General features: G+C 39.3%; 1 protein-coding gene across 1 annotated transcript in view; it reads right to left on the bottom strand.

Annotated features, from left to right (window-relative positions):
• The window catches only part of LOC117500356 (tripartite motif-containing protein 16-like), a 215,503-nt gene that overhangs the window by 188,769 nt on the left and 11,740 nt on the right, over positions 1–14,994 (bottom strand). The window lies entirely within an intron of this gene.

A 14,994-nucleotide genomic window follows, 5' to 3' on the forward strand; every position in this document is an offset into this window, starting at 1 on the left:
ATGGGATGTGTGATCAAATTAAATGTTTAATATTAATAAAGGTTTGGGATTTTTCAAAAATAGACAAAGGATGTTGTTGTATTATTTCCACGGTGCCATACATCGCTGATGGAAAACTCACAGTTGCTTTGTACACATAATAACACATACATGCTGAGTGATATGGTATAATGCAGTACTGTACTTATTATCTACACAGTGTCTACATTTCATCCACATTTATCAACCACAATACTCTTATAAAATGCTCTTATATGTAAAACAGGATAAAACAATAACCATAATAATACTGTGAAAACACACATTCTGCATATGGAGTAGTTTTACTTGAAGTACACCTAGCTGATAATACTTCTGTACATTTTACTATTATGAAACGATCACCAGCAGAATGAGTACTTTAATTTTTTGTACTTTAAGTACATCTTGATAGTGTTTGTAATTGTTCTTAAGTAAAGGATCTGAGTACTTCTTCCAACACTGCCAGAGAGGTTGTGCTTTGATTGACAGGTGTGCTTTCTCCTCAGCATCCAAACTCATTGTGAAGAATAGCTCGACGCGTGCAGCTTCACAAACTGCAGCGGCGTGAAATTAGCTTTAATTACTGCCAGTTGTTACAGCTCTGACGGGGTTTGTGCTTTGTTTCGCTCCAGAGGAGGCGTGTGGTTTGTAGAGGAGCTCAATATGTTGCTGAAGGTGAACATCTTTGTAGGAATACATTTATCATTTATCCCTTTAAAATGATCCAAGGCAACATGTTCTGTTTCATTTCAGGAGAGTCATGAGTATTGAAAATCCCTAATGTGCGGTGGTCTAGTCGTTTCCCTGTCCAAACAAAGTGTAACATAACATTTAAAAACAAAGTTAATATGGAGCCTGCATTCTCAAACATAATAATTTAGCTTAAATTATAAATGTTTAATGACAAACATAACAAGAAAGAATGCAATACAGTACAAAGACAATGCTCACAAAAAAAGGATAAGGTGTGGGGAGGTATTACAGTGTTAAATTATTTAATGCATTTGTTCCAATTTAACCATAGGAGCACATGCATGTGTAACCCCCGGTTACTAAGACACTGAGAAATAACATTGACTAAAATGTCAACTTTATTTTAATGCTTAGCACTACATACACAAATAATATAAATTATTTGAAACTAAAATAGAAACAATATAGATACACAATATGCAATTTAGGACAACATGATTTAGACAATTCTTCATGAAAACATTTAAATGAGTGTGATTAGATAAATCCCCTGTCCATCTAAAGTGGTTGTAAAGCAAGGCTAAGCCAATCAAAGTTTAGACCCGCCCCGTGTCTGCTATCTAACAGGAAGTGAGATGGCTGTTTATCCTTTTTGGGATGATGACTCGACAGCATTAGCTCTATAGATTTTAATTGTAGTTATTTTGACAACTTTTCACTTAGATTGACCGACTTTTCTACTTTTCCCCAAGAGCATTGCCTCTTATATGATACCCTTGGTCGGGTCTTTTTTTTGTGTGATGTGAAGGAGATTTTCTGGATTCTTTGACTGGAACGCTGCCCTCATCTCTGCTGGTGTACTGTGGCGAATTTCAGTCTGGCGAGCTACCCATCGACCTATCTAAAAGAAGAGAACTATTACAGTTACCCACCATGATAGTAGGACAAGAACTTGTGCATCTTTTCCTCTTCACAAGTTGAGAGCCAAGAACTGATTTGATTATTGATTGTGTGATACTATGTTGAATATGTTATAACTATATGTGTATAGAAGTAATGTGATAAGTTTTCTTTCATTTTATTTAAGAATCTGAAATAACATTTCAAATACAGAGTCCTGGTTCCCAAAATTAGAATATATAGCTTAGCTACTAAATTTAAATAAAACCATTAGTTTATATTAAATAGGGATAATTAAAACAGAAGTAACAACACTAAATGATACCAAAATAGTTATAAAATAAATAGGTACAAATAAGTAAAACCAGGATACTCTCAAATTCAAGGTAACTGAATATATATATGTATATCAAATGTTTATCTGAAAGAAAGGGAATAAATATTATAGCTTTCTGTACCTTTTCCAAACAACGTCTGCTTTGTGTCTTTTCACCTTTGTTGCACAGTATCCATTTTCTCCTGAGCAACCTAGACTTCTGATGTGCTGGTCCACACACTGAAATTTCTACATTTATATTAGAGAGGTTTGATCGAAACTGATTCGTATAAATAATTCTGTGCTCAGCATTCATATTTGGTGCATGTGTTACACATGCAAAACACAATTGGTTGGTTGGCTTGGGTCAGCACTCATTATAAACCTGTTCACCTGCGTGAGGTGTGTGTGTGGAAGAGAGGGTGACACAGGGCTGTTGTACTTTTTGTTGACCGCAAGATTTATGATTGCTTTGATTATTATTATTACATTGTCCATGTCTGATCACCCGCGTTTTTTTTCATTAAAGGGGACCTATCATGCAAAATGCACTTTTGTACGTCTTTTATACATGAATATGTGTCCCCGGTGTTCCAGGGAACTCACCAAGTGTCATAAAACACAACCCTCTCTATTTTCCTCCATACCCAAATCTCTAAAAAAGGGGCTGCAACGGATCTGATAAAAACTGATCCCGATTTGAACACTGTCCTGACGTCAGGACGGTGGCGCTACGGCTATTGGGCCAACTCTCCACCTATCAGGGGAATGTGGGGTTGGGCCACGGCCAGCCATTGCCGCTCGAAAGCGCTGGAGACGCTGTAGTACATATGCCAGGCCTGTAAGTGGCGCTGTAGTCTGCCACAAAAGCAGCGAAGAAGACTTCCCGCGCATGGTTACCATGGTTACCCTTCTGTTTATTCTTCTCTGTGGCTTTTTTTCTCCCTCCCCGAGGCAAGCGTTTGCTCCTTCTGCTTTAATTCAATGCAATCCCTCCCCGTCGAGGCAAGCACTGTAATTCTCTCCGGTTAGTCCACCAGCAGATGACAAACACCCACCTCTCCGCCTCTTCCAAGGAACGAGGGAACCGTGCGGCAGAGTTTCAGTTTCAGTTTCTTTCGCCGGTCAAGATGTCCATTAAAGTTAAAATCTTCCAGACAAAATTAGAAAAGTGCCGGTCAAAGGTCTTCTTTGTTATTTATTGAGCTTTAAAACAAATGAATAAAGACTATATAATAAAACACGGAGGACGGAGATCTCTTTTTCTCCCCCTCTTCTGACAGCCCAGCAGCTGATCAGAGCACGTCTCCCCTCTCCTGCAGGGGGGCGTGGTCAGCTGCAGCTCACAGAATCAGACCCCTGCAAAAACAGTGCGGGAGAACAGCACATAGAGCGAAATGAGGCATGGCTTAAAATCATGATCTGTATTTTGAAAACAGAAACGTATAAATATACCTTATATAGGTATGGCCCTACAATATATCATTTAAATATAGCATGATAGGTCCACTTTAAACTACATTACTATTCAACAGAGTTTTGATCTCAGCAAGTACTCTTTTTAGCGTGTCATACAATATCAACACCATGGGTGCAATAGAGTATTTTATTACAAAGGGGAGCGGAAGAGATTGTTGGAGTTCAGGAATGACTTTATTGTAACTCATGACCTGTTATCTCCCTTCTAAAGAAGTGACAGGGAGGAGCCAGCTTCTTCCATGCCTATCACCCCATGTAGCCACGCCCCTTTTGATCTAATATGCAGACCTTTTTTATAACTCTTGTTTTGACTTGCTGGCTCTGCTATGACTACCAAAACTACAGAAGCAGGTCAACCGGTCGGACTGCTTACTAAAGCTCATGTCGACAGTTTATAATAACTCTCGCTGCCAGAAGGGTAGAAACTTGTCCACAGTGATATCATGTAAAATAAAACCACCTTAGTTTAGTTAACCTAGAGACTGAATTTAAGTAACCTGTCAGTGTGCTACTAAGCTATTCAAACTTAAAGGGGCCCTATTATGCTTTTGGGGTTTTCCCTTTCCTGTAGTAATGTGTTATTTAGGTTTGTGTGCATGTAACTAGTCTACAAAGGCTAACATCTCAAAGCCCCCCCCCCCCCCCCCCCCCCCCCCCCCCCCTGCGCCAGAAATACCTCCATTTGACTCCTTTGTTTACTTCTGTAACATAGCGACATTACTGTGTAACGCTTCTATTGGCTAGCGCTCCAACACGTTGTACGTGAAGGGGCGGGACATCTCTTAGCGGTTGACTAATCACAACAGAGCCGGCCAGCTAACCAATCAGAGCAGACTGGGCTCTGGTTTCAGACAGAGGGTGAAAAGAGGTGCTGCAGCACAGGCAGTATGAGGAACATAAAGAGCTTTTTGAACATTAAAGCATGGAGACATGTCACAGTAGAGACACTGAATACATAAATAAGCATGTCAGTGCCCCTTTAAGGTTAGACCAACACATTCTCACTCCCAACTCGACCTATGTTGACATTGTCGTCACTTTCCAACGCAAGGGGGTTAGAGTTGTACTCGCTACAGGGTGTACTTTGAGGGTTTGTGACTCTGCAGAACGTTTACATGCATAAAAACCTACATAACACACAAGGGGACGGGTAATAACCGGAAAAGCATGACATGGGACCTTTAACTATATTTGTTTTTGTCTATTGGCTAATTAGCTGTAAACTCGAGGCACTGGCAGTTTAGTCATTTGTTCATCACCACTCACCTTCAAACAAGCCAAGAAAAGCCGGCATAACATGGGACAGTAAAGTTGGAGGTTCTGCTACCTGTCTGTCTGAAGTGACGGCCGATGTCCGCACCGCTGTGCGCGAGACGTGGAGGAAGGGAGGGAGGGAGGAGAGAGCATCGGAACTTCACTGTCTAATTTCCCGACCTGATATTTTTATTTTGTATTCAATCAATATATTTTTGGAAAGGGAAACTGTGCGCAAACAGCAGTAGATATATTCATTTATTTAAAAAACGGTAAAAAAAGGGCACTTTCTCTGGAGGAAGAAAAAGGGCAGGGGCTCAAGCCCACTTTGATGTCTATGTGCACGTGCCTGGTGGGGACATGTCCCCAGTGCAACCAGTGGCGGAGCTGGGGGGTGGCTGGCCGTGGCCACCCCCAGCTGAATCCTGGCCACCCTATTGGCCACCCCAAACACCCTCACCACGGGGGCCCAAACAATTAAGAATTAGAATGTTTTAGTAAGTAACCTTTCATCATTCATCAAGAATTAACATTAATAGGACGTTATATTGATAATGTACTCACTAAACTTACAATTCATTTAACTTATTTTCTTCCAAAAGTTAATTATCCTAAGCCTCCTTACACCCCCCTCTATTTACATATAATGGTTTGGTCCTGCCTCCAAACGCGGTGCAGCACTGCCGGCACTTTCTAGCAGAGAGTGAGAGCATGTGAGGAGCAGGGATGCTAGTACTTACGTGTGAACCATGTCTCAACGACTAACAAAGTCAGGCTTTCAAAAGAGAAAAGAAAGGAGAGAAAGACAAGAGAGGGCGACAGTATGTCACCCAGTTTTTCAAAGAAAAGGTGGGTGTGGTCCATGAGTGATGGAAATTAGTCTGTTAGCTAAGCGTAGTCCATTGTAAATAATATTTTTTATGTTTTTTTTTTACTAAGCTGACATTAAGTACTGTTAATATCTATACAGGTTTTTAATTTCACTGCTCTTTTAGCTGACATTTAATAAATGCAGGTACATTTTTAGCAGCTATTCATACTAAATCAGTTGTCCCTCCCCCTGGTGCCAGGACCAACAGATCCATCTTTAGGCTCAGCAGCCCTGTCCCCCCAGAATGCTGAACCTGAACCAGCTTTTCTCCCAACTGAAGGAGGTGAGCAGCATTGTGTTGAATGCCATGCCACGTAACATATCTGAAGGGAGACTGGAATACAACATATATATATATATATATCAAAACAAAAAACTAACATCTCATTTCAATTACACATTTCAAACACAGTATTTTTCCACATATTTAAGTTATATTTATTTGGATTTATGCATTCATGTTGAGAATGTTCCATTCAAAAATGTTATTAAAAATGCATTTACACCATAAAAGATGACTATTGAGATCTATTGTCAGGAATGTAATGGCGCGTTTCCACTACACGGCCTCGCTCGGTATGGCTGGGCCGCGATTGGCCTCGTTAGGACCAGCTCACTTTGTGGCGCGTTTCCATTACAGTTTAGGAACTGGGGTAGTATCTATAGTAACGCAGTGTAGGCGGAGCGACGCTGCTTAAAACTGCCGTGACGTCATCTTCAATGCGACACAACAATGGAGGATGTGGAGATGTGAAAGCGATCGTTTGCTTGTTTTTTGCTGTGTGGTTTATTATCACAAGAAATAGACAAGAGTTGTTTCGAAAGAGGCGACGTATAGCAAGATGAGGTATAGAAGAAGCTGACGCGAGAGTTCGGGCAGTCCTCCTACGCCGCAGAGACTACAGGACGACTCGAATCACTACTAACTACAATGCTACTTGGTAAGCTAACGTTCGCTAACTAGCAATGTGTTTAGGCTCACGCTCCCTATACGACCAAAGTATTTCAAGTATTTAATTAATTGTAGCTACCACTTTTACGTATTAAAATATGTATGCTTTTGTTTGTGTATTTCAGAAGTTACCGACCGAGCTACCGAGTGGTGGAATGTGATTGTTCCATCTTTCACACACTCAGTGGGTGGAGAACTTCAGGATGCCTGAGGAAAACCTACGTCTACCAGGGGTAGCAGTGGCACACGGTGCAGAGGAGGGCAGGGACATACGAGAGGGTCTGATGCGCTACCTGAATACCTAGAATGTATAATGTAATACCTAAATATTCATTGTATTGTATTGAACATAAATACATCTTTTCTTTTCACATACATGTGTTTGTCAAATTATTTAAACCAAAAAAATGTTATCAGAATTGACTATTTAGTAAATATTTGAATTTCAAGCACCAGTACTGCCCCCATAATAATAATAATCTAATAAATTAAGCAAATATCAAAGCAAACTATAAACATAAATACAAAAGTGTAAAACACAACAGAACTATATTCATAAATGCAAGTGTAAAAAATTGTTAACATGGATGGAGGCTAAAGTATCCACAGCATAAAATAATATGATTATGATGGTTTGTCTGAAAGACACAGCCTCAAGGTTCAAGGTTTTTTATTTTGTCATACGAACATAGCTAGTGTAGTTATGACAATGAACATCTTAGGTCACAGGCTCCTCCAACAGTGCAACACAATAACCCAGATCAACAGAAATATAGTGCAAGTAAATATTAAGCGCTGTGCACCGCTCTCTTTGTATAGGTGTTTTCTTTTGTTTCTCTTTGAAATATATAAGCAATGTGTTTGAGTCTAGCACAACGAGGGTATTACAATTGAGTAATTTTTACTACATGTATTTATCATGTATTCTTAATACCATTACAAAATATGTAATGTTATGTTTTAGAGGAGGACCTCAAGCTAGCAAACTCAATTTCAAACAGTATGCAGAGTTGTCCTGCTAAAGAGTTAAAATGTATTATTTAACCAAGTATTTATTCTCTTATTTGCTTTAATTGCAACAGATGATAAAGGTTTCACTGTGATAAGTATTCTCTTAAATCCATAAACCCCTGTACAGTGCTTTGTGGACGATGGTGTTTATGATATTTCTGACTGCAGAGGGACGCCTAGATGATGCCATCTTTCTGTGTGATCGCTGGTGGGTGCAATTATTTATCAACAAGCAATAAGATAAGACATGGCATTGATTCTGCTGGGCCAGTTGCCGTTCCTGCAGGGCCAGATCCTCTCCTCCTCGGTTTGTGCTGTTGATGCAGAGGACGTTGTTCGGAACTGTTCCTCCTCGCTAGTCCCAATGTAATCATCTAGAACAGAAACATGACTTGTAAATTCCACAAACTACTGCAGCACAATACTATAAATAGCAACAACAACTATAGAAAAGACAAACTGAACGTAAACAATGGCACATATGGTGTTAGCAAACAATAGCTCTCGCTAATGCTATCTGCCTAGCTAGCCTTCGGGGCTCCATAAAAGCATGGGTTGTCGAACATAAATGTAAGGATAAAATAGACTTATTTGTTAGAAGTGAGCTTTAGAACAGATAGGGACACAAAGCAGGGACACAAAGCAGGGACACAAAGCTTTCAAGCAAATAACAGAGCGTTAGCAAAAACTTACCATGCAGACTCCAGTAACGCCGTTGGAGAGTCCAGTGTCTGTGTAGAGACCTCCTGAAAGACTTTGATATTGCGAGTTGTCCCGTCGAGCACCCGCTGGACCTTATCATCTGCAATATAATGGACGTCGTCACTTCCTCGACCGACCATGGTGTGCTTTTCTTTGCCATTGTTGTAGCTCCTCTGTTAACAAAAATGCTGTTTGTAAAAATGGATTATCTCGCGCGCAGATTGTGACGATTCTCTCCGACCAATCAGCAGCCGAGAGCGTTGACGTCACAAACTCAGCCCGGTTGTCTTGGCCCTGGCCCCACGATTTTATGAGGCCAGAAAAACTGTGAATTAGGACCCGCCGGCCGGTACTAGGCCAAGTGGAAACGCAACCACAAACGGACCGCTGACGTCACAGCCCTCTTAAACCGGGCTGCGCGCTGTAGTGGAAACGCGCCATAAGTGTGCTATAGTATGCTACTATAAATGAAGTGTGCCATTTGGTGCAAAAGTTGGGTTTCGATAAGAATGTATGTTGTTTTGAGTGCAGTTAGTCATTGTACAGGATATTTACGGTTTTTTGCAGCTCAGATACGTAATTGTATGGGACAATGTCAGCTTTCATCGAGCAGCCACTGTCAAAAACTGGTTCGTTGACCACCCACATTTTCTGCTTCTGTATCTTCCACCCTACTCTCCATTTCTAAATCCGATAGAAGAGTTATTTTCGGCATGGCGGTGGAAGGTGTGACCGTCAGCCATACGAGCGCTTGACTCTTTTGGAGGCAATGGAAGAGGCATGTGATGACATTGATGTGAGTGCTATCCAGGGATACGACACTCAAGACGCTTCTTCCCTCGATGTTTAGCCAGGGAAGATACTGCGTGTGATGTGGATGAGTTGCTGAGGCCAGACCCAGCTAGGCGGCGAGATGCACCCTAAGACCTTTTCTCTCCTCTGTTCTTTTGTTTCAAAGTTTTCCTTTACATTTACTGTGTTTGAGGCATCATTTTGTTTACACAACTGTTACTATTTGTTCTGCATGAATGTTCACCAATTCTTTTTGGAGAAAAATAAAAGTAGAACAACAGTATATTTTTGTCTCTGCCCATATTTTCTAGACTTGAAAAATCTTTATATGAAGAATTCTCTACATAGAGGAAACAGATGAGTGTGCTTTAGATAAAGTACCACATGTGTAGTTGGACAAAGTGTCTTGTACTATAAGTGAAGTGTGTGCCATTTGGTGCAAAAGTTAGGTTTTGGTAAGTGTTGATGTAGTTTTGGTTGCAGTGCTTCATTTTGCAAGAGAAATTTGGTGTGTGGTTTTGAGAATTGTGTTAAAGGTCCCATGTCATGCTTTTCTGGTTATTACCCGTCCCCTTGTGTGTTATGTAGCTTTTTATGCATGTAAACGGTCTGGAGAGTCAAAAACTCACAAAGTACACCCTGTAGCGAGTAAAACTCTAACACAGAAAATACCTGTCTATGCCCAGAACCAGTGGCGGCCGGCCCATAGGGGCGCTAGGGGCGCCGCCCCCCCTCTTCCCACATAAAATATATATATATATATATATATATATATATATATTTAAAAAAAATATTTTTTATTTTTTATTTTTATTTTTAATAAACAAGGTAAATATTATATAATTGATATCAGTAAAATGTATAATCTACAATAAAATCTCGTTTAAAATTGTGTTACGATGTCTAAAGTTACTGATAAGTCACATGTTTCCTGCCTGGCCTTGCCCGTGTATCATTACCCACTCGTCTGGGCGCTATGCACAGAGAGTGCAGCAAGTGCAGCAGAAGCCAACTGTTGCTATCTTTAAACTATGCCGCCGAAACATAATTTCAGCCAATCAGCGTTGTCAAATCTGATGGTCACAGGGCGCCTACATCAGCGCCCGGTGCAGTCTGTGAGTTGTTTGGACTCGTATCCAAGGAGACAAAACAGGAAGCTGTCATACACTCTGGAAGCTACCATTAGCAGCTAATGAAAACTCCGTTTTTGACATAAAAATGGAATTATGGATCATCAATAATTTGTTCAAAGTGACAGACACATTGGATTAACCTATGGATTAACCTTCAGCCGCGTTTTTCTCGTTTTTGATCAGAATTGTTATTCTGCAAAAGGTGAGCATATCTCCGTGTTTTGCTACGTAAAGCTACGTCGTGTGATGTCTGTATTTGCCTCCCCTGTCGCGAGTTCTGATCGCTCAGTGATGATACTTATATTTCTAGAATCTGTGGAATCTCAGCTTGTTTTTGCATATCCGATAAGTATATCGATTGATTTATACCTAGAGTGCGTTAGCATTTTTTCGCTCAGGGCTCATTTAGACGCTTCTTGTGAGACTTGTGTTTTGTTTCGGTAAACATGGTTCATATCATCAGTTAGCTGCGTTTCGTCTGAGTAGGACACATGAATAGTTTATTACATTTTAAGAAGCCCTGAGACACAGTTTCGTGAGACAAAAAACGGGGAAAAAAAGCTCCTTAACAGGTTAAATGGGAATTAAATCATTTAAAGTAATTTTGAGTGTTCCCAAAGCCCCGGTGTTCTGCAGTTTGTGTGGGCATACTGTACTGTTGCACAGTTTATGCTGTAGAAACTATGTCCAGGACAAGGTGTTTGGAAGTTTTGGAAGATTCATACAGTACAGTAGCTAACCACACTGAAGATTATGGAGGTATTGATCAGTCTTCTCATATTTTTAAGCCTCAAATTGTCCTTCCCCCCCCCCCTAACATCACCAGAAGTCATAATTTAGGGGGTCTTTTCTCAAAAATGTTTACCGGGGGAGCATCCCCCCGGACCCGCCTAGTATTGTTTGGTCACCATTTCCACAGCCCCACCTAAAATATTTTCCACCAGCCGCCACTGCCCAGAACGCCTCGTTGGAGATTTACATTTTTTTATTTTTTTCTTGCTGAGTATGGTGACGTAACTGGCATAGTGACATAACAGCTCCTCACACACACACTCACTCAGCCTTATCTTTTCTCAGCCGCGGTGCTGCGAGGATCTTCGCACACTGTGTTTGTGCTCAGGCTGAGATCCGCGGTGCCTCGCTGTCTCGCAGACCCCACGCAGCAACCAGGAAACAACACCAGTAATACAGCTCACACTGTCTGCTCCTCGAGCCTCAAAGGGCGTAGCAGCGAGCCCCGCAACGTCCCCCCAACATGGCACCCAGACCCCACGCAGCATTCTCATCTGTTTGTCATTACTGGTGTCATTTTCTGGTTGCTAACGCCATTGTAACACATAATCACTGATGTTCCGCTGTAACGGTGGTGGACTCATCAGAACAGAGTGGGCGAGCTGACCAATCAGAGCACAGTGGGCTGGGAGGGTGGGGCATTATTTTAACTATTGTATCTGTTATATTGTGTTGCACTGTTGGAGGAGCCTGTGACCTAAGATTTTCATTGACATATCTACACTGTAGCTATGTACAAATGACAATAAAAGCCTTGAAACCTATATACATATATATACACAATCAACAGGCACCCCTTACGCAAAGAAAATATATTTCCCCATATATTAACTGTCAATATATTGCATTATTTTGTTTTCTGATTTACTGGTTAATTGAAAAGATTTAATAAAGGAAATCTTGCTGTTGGCTACACCAAGTGATACTGATTAATAATCAACATGAAAAACATATTTATTCATATCTACAAAATATATTGAAAATATATTGAAGATATATAGAATAATATATTGTGTTAATATATTACAATATATATATATTGAATAATATATTGTGATAATATATTGTAATATATGGGATAATACATCAGTAATTGCCGCTTTCCATATATTGAGTAATATATGTAAATATATATAATATATTGGTTGTGTATATATGTGAACATACATTTACTATATATTAACATTTATATGGGGACATGTACTATATATATTCACAAATATATGGGGACATGTATGTACTATATATTCAGTTTTATATGGGGACATATATGTAGAATATATTCACAATTATATGGGGACATGTACTATATATATTCACAAATATATGGGGACATGTATGCTCTATATATTCAGATTTATATGGGGACATGTATGCAGAATATATTCACAATTATATGGGGACATGTATGCGCTATATATTCACAATTATATGGGGACATGTATGCAATATATATATTCAGATTTATAAAAGACCATGTACGTACCATATATTCTGAACATGAGTGCAATATATGTTCACAATGAGGAGAAATGCATGTTCTGATAAAAAAAATCTTTCATTTAATTTCAAACCTTTATTTATGCAGGTGAATCCCATTGAGATCATTGATCTCTTTTTCAAGGGTGACCTGCTGCAAGTAGGTTCCACATGAATACATATAAACATAACAGAAAAACAAAAAAGGACATCATACAGCATATTTACAGTGACTACAGTTTACATAGCTAGTAACATTTACAGGTTCCAACAGTTTCCGATTGGATAATATCTATCCTTGCTTTAAAAACATTTAGTGGAACCAAATTGCTCAGACTGTTCCAAGTTAGCGGAGCTGCGCATCTAAATGCTATCTTCCCTAAGACAGTCCTAGCAGTTGGCACATTTAATAAAACCACAGCATTCGATCTCAGGCAGTAGCCACTTACAATTCGCCGTGAGATCAGGGAGCAGATGTAGGATGGAAGTTTCCCTAACATGGCTTTGTATATAAAAATGTACCAGTGACTGAGCCTCCGTACAGTTAGTGAAGGCAAACCTGCCCTTGCATACAGGGTACGGTGATGGGTTAATACTTTACAGTTTGTCACAAATCTCAGTGCACTGTGATAGGCGGCATCTAACTTGATCAGGTAATTGGCAGGTGCATTCATAAAGATCAGATCACCATAGTCCAGTACAGGTAAAAAGGTCACAGAGCCTTTTTCTGGCCTCAAGTGAGAAACAGGACTTGTTCCTGTAAAAGAAACCTAGCCTCACCCTCAGTTTTTTAAGCAGGTTATTGACATGAAGTTTAAAAGTGAGACAATCATCAAGCCAGATACCAAGGTATTTGTAACAGGCAACCACTTCAAGTTTTATTCCTTGCGTAATTACAATATCTAAAACAGGCTCTGGTGTCTTTTTTAGTTTTTGAAAAGAGCATTACCTTGGTTTTATCAACATTTAAAAGAAGCTTAAGCTCTGAGAGCTGAGTCTGAATAATGAGAAGCTTAATTTGTTTTTTTCTATCAATGTGTAACAGTTATCAAAATACTCATTAAAAGAAGGACAAGGAAAGAATAAAAGAAAAGGCCTATAAACAACACATTATGTAATGACTCAAGAACATTTTTATGTAATTATGTAATAAAACCCACATTTTGTAATAATCTGCTGCATTCTGTAACAGCCTGAACGCAATATAAAATAAATGTCCCTGCATTTTGTAATAAATTATTACATTTTGCAATGGTTATTACAAAATGCGTGAGTTGCCCTTTTAAAAAACTGTAATATTCATTATGTAACCATAACCAAACTGTAAATATATCCCAAAATTGATGTTGATATACATGTTGGCTAATGAATATGGTAACACTTGATCTAGTTTTGGCCAATGAAAGATATTCTACTGAAGTATTTTTAAATTATGAGTAAGGATGATTCATGGTTGAATAAATAAATAAACAGTTGTAATGTTATTGTTTGCAACTCATTTTGTAATAACCACAGCAATATGTAATAATATATTTCAAAATGTGGCGACATGTATTACATATTTGCATTGAACTTGTTTACTACATAATGGGCAAATTATTACAAAAGGAGGTGTTATTACATAATGAAGGGAAAATGTATTACATTTTGTATAGGTATAGTTAATAAATGATGCATTGTTATTTCATACAGGGCCAAAAAGAGCAGTCTGTTATCCTATTTAACAATCTTGTTTTTGTTTCACCTGGTGACAACTTTAAACATGAGCTGATCACTCATTAAAACAAGGTCCGGAACAGGGCCAAAAAAAACAGTCTTGTACCCTATTTGATCGTCAATCTTGTTTTTTTCGTGCCTTTACTCACAAATTCTTGTGTTAATGTATGTTCTTATATCTGATGTCTTGGTCCCTGGATGGTGGTTTACTACAGCATCTGTGGAACAGAACAATTACAAATAATTAGAAGTTCACAAAAGACAGCAGGAATTATAACAATATCCATAATATCTATATTAAAGCATGGGCTGGCTTGGTGAATAATGTGGGAATACAAATAGTGGAAGAATAGGCTTTGTACATTTTCGTCTGAGTGTGGCGCTACTGGTTGGTATATTTTATGGAATTTGGACCAAGCATCTGCATCTGTAACAGTTCTGTTTAAAACTTTTTTAAATGTAATTGCATTCATCTTTAAAGGTGGGGTAGGTATGTTTGAGAAACCGGCTCGAGATACACTTTTTGTTATATTCCATGGAATGCTCTTAACATCCCGATAGCAATGAATATCTGAAGTGCTTTGACAAAAAATCCATAAAAAAATATCATCTGTGGAAGCCGTAATACTGTAAAAAGCACGACCAATCATCTGAGCCGGCCCGGCTAAAATAACTGGATGGCCTACCTACCTGCCTGTCAGCCTTCCATCTGTGCACAAACTTATCTCGTGCCCTCATTGGTCATGTGCGTATTTTCAAATTCTAGCGCACTCGAGCTGGTTTCTCCAAAATTACCTACCCCACCTTTAAAAGATTACTTTTATTGAATGAGAGTTTTACCTAGCACAATGAGCCTGGGGTGGTGGGAAGGGAGAACTGGGCC

The sequence above is a fragment of the Trematomus bernacchii genome, unplaced genomic scaffold, assembly GCF_902827165.1.
Source record: "Trematomus bernacchii unplaced genomic scaffold, fTreBer1.1, whole genome shotgun sequence".
Classification (NCBI taxonomy): domain Eukaryota; kingdom Metazoa; phylum Chordata; class Actinopteri; order Perciformes; family Nototheniidae; genus Trematomus; species Trematomus bernacchii.